Genomic DNA, 10,185 nt, shown 5'->3' on the forward strand with positions numbered 1-10,185 from the left:
TAGTTGTCAAAGGTTGTCATCGCCTATCAATATTTTTGCAATGCCCTACTTCCCCATGGCAGCCTAAGTCAACGGCAGTCCCATAGTACAGCTGCCTGTCAGCAGGAGCACTTATAAACTACGCAATTATAAAACAAATACAAATAAAGGTAGAAAAACATAATGGCTACCAAATCAGGTAAAACCAAAGGTTATGAAAACATCCACAGCATTTAAGAAAAAAAAAACACAGAAGTGGAATTAGATGAAAATATAAACTTACTCAGAATGAAGTAGAAGGAAGCATTAAACAGGAACTTGGCCTGGAAATCACTGAAACAAACTCAGTCTGCGATAATCATAAAAACTAGATACCATTGTGCAAACACGCCAGAAAAGAGTTGGATGGGAAATAGGAAATTCACCCCGGGGATCACCTCTGTGGCTCTGCTCAACAGGGGCACAGAAAAATAATTTTCTTGGGTGGTGAAAGCCAGGGTACCTTTTTGGCTAGGCTTATATAGGCCCTAGGGCTACTTATCGATGAACCTATGGATATTAGATGGAAAAAGCCATTCACCTTTGCAACAAGCAATCCTCAGTTTTCTTAACCCTAGACAATTTTGTAAAGAGGTAAGCTGACTTACAGGTTAGTCTAGATGAAGTAAAATTACTCTACTGTTTCTTGAAGAGTTGTTACAAGAATGTTACAGCACCACTCGGAATTATACACCTATCAGTTCCTTAGGTTACATCACCAGTAATTGTATATCCAGTCATTTAACTCAAACATCTCCTTGAAAACAAACAGCACTGTGCAACAAAGACCTTCTCCCTGTTTCTTAAAACAATAAGAGGAATTGATTCCACAGATATAAGCTATTTATCCATTCTGTCAATAAGCACACATTACCCAGTTTGTCAAAGAAAGCAATAATCACTCCATTCCAAAGTGTGTTAAACTATTTAGACTTAAATATTAGCTTTTTTGTTGCACACTGGCAAACTACTTGAAAAGACAGTTTGCGAGTAATTTACTGTCATTATGTGCAAACACAAGATTCCTTCTTTGCAACATTTATTAAAAAATAAATGGATACAAACCACTTTATTTACACTCGGAATTCATTTTCATGAACACTAATAAAGCCTTACCATGTGGTATTTTGTTTTAGTGATTTCACTAAAACTTCTGTTAATCAGACTCTCCTCAACTCACTAGCATACTCCAGCTTTAATTCTTCTGCCTCTGAACAGTTCTCTAGTTATTTCTCAAACAGAGACTTTGCTGTTTAAAGTTAATAACTACTTACGTTTGCAAAACATAATTGATAGTATTCCTTTAGGGCTTTGTTTTAGCCACTTCATGTTCACCACTTTTAACAACTACCTACCACTTGATCAAAAACTTTAAAATTTTATGATTCATTATAACTTTTTTCCACCATGCAAGCCTCTGTCACTGGCTAAAATCAATTTTAAATGCCAAAAATAATAAAGTAATGCTTCTCCTCGCACCACAAAGTCTGTTCTCTCTCTCTCTCTCTCTCTCCATGCTTTACTTAAAGAACATTGAATGAAATGAATTAACTTCTTAATACCTAGCCACTCTTGACCTTTGCCTGAATATACCCATAAACATTAATAGCATAAAATTTAAAATTAACTAAATCACACTGCTTAACACCTTTCTGCAGGAATTCTGGACAAAGTCAAAAATAATGGGAGGACAATGGTCCAAAATCAGTGACATTTTTAATTATTCTAATACACAAATTATTAACGGAACAGGTATTGCATCTATATGCATTTTCTGACCAATAAGAAGCATGAAACTAATATCTGGAATTACTAACTGACTAATCCTCAATGGTTTAACTTTAGTGGGAATACAGCAAAAATATGTGGCAAAATTAGAGACATTCTGCAAAATTGTGGGCAGCTGAGTGGTATGAACTGACTAATCCTCAATGGCTTCCCAGAAAAATCAAAACATTTTAGGTCTACAGCAACAATATATGTGGCAAAATCAGAGAAATTCTGAAAAAATGGCAGACAGTTGAGTGATATGAACTGAGCTCTATATGGTTGCCATAAAAATTTCCCACTTCCCCTTCCCAAGAATAAGCATCAATAGACAAAAATATCCTAAAATCCCAAATGAAATACTGCCGATCGCTTCTTATTCACACCGCTTAGAAAAACAATGACATCTAAACAATGCTGCTGCTTTATCCCACTATCACCTCAAACTGAGCACTATTGCAGTACTCAATTGTGACAGCTGGCATTCATTTAAAATAATGTCCAGTACTCTTCTGCCTTAGTCTAATATGTGTGAACCAGTACAGTGATGCACCCTACCAGCCGGAAACTGACTGCTAAAACTACAGCTTAACAACAATAACAATACAATATAAGCAATTCCCATTTTATCTATGCCAGCTGTCCCCCATCATCTCTAACCATACTTCTGTTGCCCTTGTACACAAATTTTGGGACCCCACTTTCAATTAATATAGACAATTAAGGCTATGATCTGGTAATTACTTGTTCATGTAGTCCAGTGTTGGATTTATTCATCGTCTATTTGCCCACTGTGCGATTCCGAGCAACTTGTTTAACTTGGCAGTGCTCTGAGGAAATTGGGATAGGCTCATCAAATGGTCTTCCAGACAGCATCCTTTAGTAACTCCCTATAAGCCTATTAATATTTGCACTGCACTTGTTTTAAAAATTCAGAGACAATCCAATAGACTATTTACCAAAGCATGTTAACTGCTCTTGCTTTAAAGAAACAACTATTGATTAATTCTGGACTAGCCACTCCCTTTTGCTTTCCTCTATGGACAACACAAATTATTTATCATATGGTCTTGGATAAATAATCAATGAATCACCTCATTTCAGCCTTCTTCCTTCATCTATCTGCCTTCAATAATTAATTTGTTTTACTCTCCTTACATACATAACAAAAATCCTTGCAATCTTAATATTATATGTATACACATAGACACACACAGGCACAGCACTTTTACTTTGTTATTTTATAATAATCCTTATTACTATTTCAGTTTATCTGCTAATTTGTAGAATAATTGCTATGTTTTTTATTGTTACTATTTGCTCTGCTTTGGTTGAAAGCCCCAGGCTGTTGCTGAAATGGGTCCACTTGAATCAGTCCACCATTCGTTAACAAATATGAATAAATACATAACAGAAAGAGGGACTGTGAGGTAAATAAAAGGGAGGTAAGAAGAAAAGGATGATGATCAAAAAACATTGGTAATTGAATGCTTTTACTCAGTATTTACCAAGGAAGAGTCATCAAGTCAAACCAGTAGAAAAACTCAGGAAGAAGAGATGTTACTACACTCTTTTGACATAAGATGGGATCTTCAAAGGCCTCAGGAAACAGAAGGAATCCTGACCATCTCTGCCTAACTAGGACAGCACTGGCAACATCATGAGAGAAGGGAAATGTTAAGCAGATATAAAAAATACCACATTATTCACCATCAAATGAATGAAAGAAAATTACAGATTAAAACCATTGTATTACTGGCTTTAATTCAGCTGTAAGCATACCTGTAAACATTTTAGAGTAATAAATCAGGACAAAGCCTAGACTAATGGAGGTACAAATGCTCCTAAAAAAGGAGAGATTTTAATTATTACACTTATAAATTTTGAAAGTTACTAGAACAAGATTTGTGCTAGCATGCATTTACGTAAGAATATATCTGAAATTCACACATGTCATTCTTTAATGCCTTCATCCTTAGTAATTTGCCAGAAACACAAATTCTATGAGAAACAGACCAAAAATACAAGGTAAAAATCTGGACAGTTGAGAGGAATGGCGGTAAAAAAAGCACATAATTACTGGTAAAGCAAAAAATTAGGAATGTCTGAAAGATGTTGAAACACCGTACTCAAGACATCAAATGAATTCTCAACAGGAGTTATATAAGCCAATGTGCAATACAACACATTTCATAAACAAAAAAAGGCAGAAATGCAATTAACAGAGAAGCTGCATATGCACATCATTGTAAACAAGAAGAGTTCAATGTACAATATTTATTAGTTTCTAAAGGATTTGATCAAGGAGGAGATTAGACTAACCAAGTTATTTTCCATGCTACAACACAAAATTTTACTAAATGTTAGTAAAAATTAGAAAGACTTCTATCTGGCTTTGGGTCTGTATAAAATACTTGCTATACATTAAAATGTTGAGGGCAATCATAAATAGATTTCACTTAGATAAAAAGATTACCAAGTTGGTAATCACAGGAGTCATGTACCTTACCAATGTCTTACTGAGGGTGTTGCAGATTGTATGGAAGGAAACGTCTTTTGCTGACGACACAAAGTTCTATAATAGGAGTGATTTCTAAAAGATGTAGAAGGTCTGGGGACAGACTTGGAAACAAAGAATACAAGGTTCAAGACACAGCTTGTTAGTAAGAGTCCCTTAGACCTCAAAAAAGTAATCGGGGCTTTATTAGCTAGCAAAAAGTACTACTGCCACCCCCCATCCATCAAAAAAATACACTCTAGGATATAGAAATGGACTTTGCATCTCTCCCAAACAGTCATGTATCTAAACACTCACTCACACTTTGAAAAACCATGATGTGACTTAAGACACAATTCTTTTCCTATTTGCAAAGAAACATGTACTCACGACACTCATGTTTTCATATTTTTGAGTGATCTCATATAGAAAGGGCAAAACGATTAACATTTTATGCAATCTCAGATGACAAGTGCAAAACTGTTATCATTTTAAGTGCACATTTTTATGTTGTTTGGGTTTCCCTTAAAACTGGTCCTGGATTTTAAAGGGATTTTAGCCTCATCATTTGAAAAATGTTGTTCTGAAATATGGCAACTTAAATTCATTGTAGACTAATATAAAATAATTTCTGAAGAGAACAAAACCCCAGCAAATAATTAGCTAAATAAGTAGACAGACAGAGAGAGAGAGAGGGAGACAGAGTGAGAGAAAGGATTAAACTGTCATCTTTTCAGATAAACTAAAGATAAGCAAGAAATGTAAAGAAGTCCCAAAGAAGGCTGTTGGAACACAAGGAAATAGACATCACATGCAGAAAAATCACCCCTTTTTATAAGAAATCAAAACTTGTGTGTAATACAGTGTGCAGTCCTAAAAACATTTGATCTGAATGGGTATAAACAGGATAGGGGCAGATCAGACAAAAACAGCAAATGTTGCATTGTTTATTCTAAAAGCCATACAAACAGATAGCAGACCAGATACTTACACTCCTGAGGAAAGGAGACACAGTAGTTAATATAAATAGCTATTCACTACTTTATTGTTAGGATAAGACTTTGAAAAAAATCACACATCTAGGTTATAATGGTGCTTGCACCTAATAAAGTTGTTCAGTGGCAATTAAATGTATAGGCACTCTATAAGCATCATCACGATTACTACTTATCCTCACCATATTCCAAAATGTATTTAAATATCTGTAGATACATTGGCAATATAGAGCATATCCAAAATGCGAGAATAGGCACCTTTAGGTTCATAGGTTCATACTAGGCTATCTGCCCTAGGGCATTTATAAGCCTAGCCAGAGTGTGTTTGGCTTTCGCCACCCATTTTAAATAAATTTTGCTATGCCCTTTTCGAGAAAGTTAGTATACTGTGCCTCTGTCTAACAGTGACACAGAAGTGATACCCAGGGTAAACCTACGATCTCCCATCCACTCATCAAGATTCCTCTTGAAGAGAGTCAATGAGGGACTAACCTGGACTGGGATTTTATTCCAGAGTGAAGGAAGTCTTTGGGTTATAAATCTGTCCCTCCAGCATGTTCTATTTATTTCAGTGCTGAGGTTCAAGTCTCCCGAGCACGTAGCTCGATGGGATTTGGATTTTCTGAGGTGTAGCATGTCCATTAATTCCAGGTTGGACATGGCTTTATACATCAGGCACAGATTGCCTCTGAACAGGCGGTATGCCACTGAGTAGAGCTAGAGTTTCTTTAACCGGGCAGCATATGGCATCTGTTTGAGCCCTATGATCCTCTTGGTGAGGTACTTTTGGGGTCTTTCCAGTTGCTGCAGGTGTCTGGTAAGGTACATCCCAAAAGGGGCATTGTACTCAATTATGGGCCTGATGAGGGATGAGTAAAGAGGCACGATGACCTCCCCTGATCTAGATGTGAATTCCTTCATGATTAGGTGGGCTATATAAAATGTTTTTCTAACCACTTTGGCCACGTGGTTGTCAAATGTGAGATTGCTATCAACTTGGGTCCCCAGGTCCCTAATTACTTCTTCTGTACTTAATGGATTACCACCTATGTGATAATTTGTGGGCACTTTGTTTTTGCCAAAGGGGATGACTATACACTTTTTGGCATTTAGCTTGAGGCCATGGCTCTGGCACCAGTTGTCTGTTTCTATGAGGCCCTTTTGGAGGATGCTTGTGTCGGCTGGAGAGTCGATTATGGCGCCCAGTTTGCAGTCATCTACGAACTTAGTCAGCCACAGTCCTTCTGTGTTGGTCTGTACCTCCGAGAAATATATACCGAACAAGAGAGGTCCCAGGACTGAGCCTTGGGGGACGCCACTTGTAACTGGTTTGGAGTCTGACATGGCTCCAGCAATTCTAACCATGTGGGTTCTGTCCTTGAGCCAGTTTGCAACCCATCTAGTGACATAGGGGTTTATATTTAAGCTGGTGAGCTTATCTATAATGCCCGAGTGGGGTATTGTATCGAAGGCTTTTGCGAGGTCCAGGTAGGCTGGGTGGACCACCTTCCCCTCGTCAATGGCCTTGGTGACTGTTTTAAAGAAATCAACCAGGTTTAAGAGGCAGGATCTGCCCTTAACAAAGCCGAACTGGGTAGGATCCAGTGTCTGTAGGTCCCTAATATCTTTATTTATGAGGTCCATGATGATCCTTTCCATAGCTTTGCAGACCAAGCTAGTCAGGCTTATGGGGCGATAGTTTCCAGGATCTGTTGAGGCACCACCTTTGTAATGCAAATACCACTTTTAGACATTCACACCATGAAATGTGCAAACAATTTGTTTACTTAATAGCTGCTTTTCATATGCAAACAGATTGGCAATGACAATTCTTAAAGTTGATAGCAAAGAAAACATTTTATGTCTGTCAAAGCTGAATAACCTATAAAAACAAGATAATAATGTTAGGATAAATATTATGCAGAAAAAAAATCTATTTAAAAGAAGCAAAAAGACAAAATAATTCTCCACGTTTCCTAAAAATACTAATATAATTTTGTAACAAATATAGAATTAGTGTACAAAAAGTAGAAAAGTTATTCAGCATTCAAATTCGTATGATACTTTTTTGCAGTGTTGTTAGTAAAATGGTAAAAAAGTAAAACAATAAACCAATAAAAAGTAAATAAACAAATTCACAGGTCTTTTCAAAGTTTAAGTGCTTTTGTCTGCTTGTTAAATTCACCAGAACAATCTAACATAAGAAAAATACCATTTAAGTACTTCTCGAAAAGCAATCATGTGATCAAGAAATGTCAGTCCATGAATTGTCAATTGTGTTTTTTTCTTGCGTGCTTGTAGTAGATTTGAGAGTGCATCAGTGTTCAAAAGCTACTGCCACCACCTAAGATCTTAATGGAATATGTCCTACTTGCTCTCAAATGTCAGAATTATGTTGCATTTGTCTACAATGAATGTAAGTTACCATATTTCAGATCAGCATTTCTCGTATTTCTCAAATGGTGAAGGTAACATCCTTGTGGAAGCCAGGACCAGATTTAATTAAGACCCAAGCAATGAGAAAATGTTCTACACTTAAAACATTATCAGTTTTACACTTACGTGAGATCACACAAAATGTAAAAGCATTAAATGTCATGCATACATGTTTCTTTGCAAAGAAATAGGAAAATTGTGTCTTAAGTCACACACTGGTTCTTTCGATTGTGCATGAGTGTTTAGATATACAACCATGATCGTAAATTTCTTGGTTTAACTATCTGATCATTTTCACCACATAATATTTAACACAAGAGATGCAATTATCTTCTGGTTTGGTTTACCTAGCTATGCAGTTGTAGCAGATTTTGGAACCACTGACATTATAACTACAACAGAAACATTTAAGGTAATTTTCTACACATCTGCATTGTTAGCAAAAATGTGTATTTATAAGTGTTATTAGGTTTCTTTATCAAATACACTTGTAAATATTTATTGTTTTCAAACATTCTTAGGAGAGCAGCCTTGTGAATAAAATAAAGCTCTTTACCCACTAGATTAAATAAATCTGAATGTCCCTTTAAAATATTCTAATTATTAACAACATTCTTGACAGCTTGGCTATCTACACTATATTCCAAACTACACCATTATTAAAATCATTCACTGGCCTGGGGTTTATTTATTATTTATTTTACATTTGTTGACCAGGCTAGTCTAACTGGATACATGTCCATTTTCAGTAGAGGCCCGGGGAGATAAGCTCCGTACAAAATAAAAAATAACAAAAACATTTATATTTACAATAACGTTATAGGTTAACACAGAATTATCAAAGAAGTCTGAATACCTCACATTGCAAAATGCAGGTACAATACAAAATGCAGGCAGAATACATACTATAACCTGGGGAGATAAGCTCAGAGGATAAAAAAAAGAAATAAAAACATTTATATTTACAATGAACATTACAGGTTAACACATAAATTATCAAAGAGCGCAGAACACTTCACAGTGCAAAAAGCAGGTACAATGCAAATTACAGGTAGAATATGGAATATAACAAAAAAGGCAGCTTATTGTATAATTATATTAATAAAGAGTTGTCACACTATAAGTAAGCTCAGAGGATGAAAAAGGTTAGGTATAGGAAATGGTATTGTGGTTAATAAGGAAAGTAGAACTTGTTATTGAGAAGTAAAGGGTAGGCAGTGCCTAGTTTGAAGAGAAAGATGATTAGTCAGGTTTAGTACAGGTGCATAACCAGTGCGTTCTCAGGAAAAGTTTGTCTGTTTTTGAAAAGTGATGTAGATGAAACTGAGGAAAGTTCATTGGGGAGAAGGTTCCAGGATTTTCCAACAGTATTACTGAAAAGGGAATCCCCAGCCCTGTTATTAGATTTAGAGGTATTTACAAGAGGTTTATGTGATGAGCGCAAGGATTTCAGATTATTATAGGGGATGATGAGGGTAGATAGTATAGGAGTACTGGAAGGTTGGTAAAGAGTCTTAAGGGCAATTGTTAGTTGGTGGAATTTAAGCAAATTCTGAAGTTCAAGCCATCCTAGCTGCTTAAGATTATAACAATGGTGTGTTCTAAATGGGTTGCCTGTAGCAAATCTGGCAATGTTATTGTAGGAGATTTCCAATTTGGTGAGGTTATTTTTAGATAGATTAGTTATATATAGGTGAGGCATAGAGGAGTGTAGAGATTAGATGAGTGTGAGCAATAGTTGTTCTGGCTGTCGGTGAAAGGAAGGGTTTGATCCTGTAGAGAGAGCTGAGTTTTTTGTTAACAGTTTTTATAGTATTGTTGATATGGATGTCAAAGTTAAGATTGTTGTCTATGGTGATACCAAGTAGTTTGGTAGTTGGGTCTGGTGATATAAGAGTACCATTAGTGGATGTAACTGAGAAATCTATTGGGGAGGACTTACGAGTAGGATTAAAAAGGAGGAGTTTAGTTTTTTGGGGTCAAGAGTAGGCAATGTTGTATAAACTATTGTTCTACTGTATTAAATACCTTTTGGGTAAGGGAGTGAAGTTTGGAAGTGGATGTGGCTGTGTATATAAGTGTGGAATCATCTGCGTATTGTTATGCATGTAGATTGGGGGATTGCTAGATGAAGGTCATTGATAAATATGGAGAAAAGAAGGGGTCCTAATATGGACCCTTGAAGGATGCCAAGGTTAACGGGCATGTGGGTAGATAGAATGTTGTGCCAAAGCACCGCCTGTTGTCTGTTATCTAAATAGGACTGGAACCCTTTTATAGTGAGTGCATCTAATGACAGGGATTTGAGGATATTTGTTTGGTGATTAACTATATCAAATGCCTCGGACAGATTGATAAACAGTGCAGAGGAAAGTATATTGGAGTTACGTTTTTTGTTAATACAGTCAGTAAAGGAAAGGAGGCAGTAGTAGTGCTGTGGGAAGGTCTGAAACCATGTTAACAGCTGGAAAG

Source organism: Protopterus annectens, chromosome 9.part0 (genome assembly GCF_019279795.1).
Source record: "Protopterus annectens isolate FY-2018-M chromosome 9.part0, PAN1.0, whole genome shotgun sequence".
Lineage (NCBI taxonomy): Eukaryota > Metazoa > Chordata > Ceratodontiformes > Protopteridae > Protopterus > Protopterus annectens.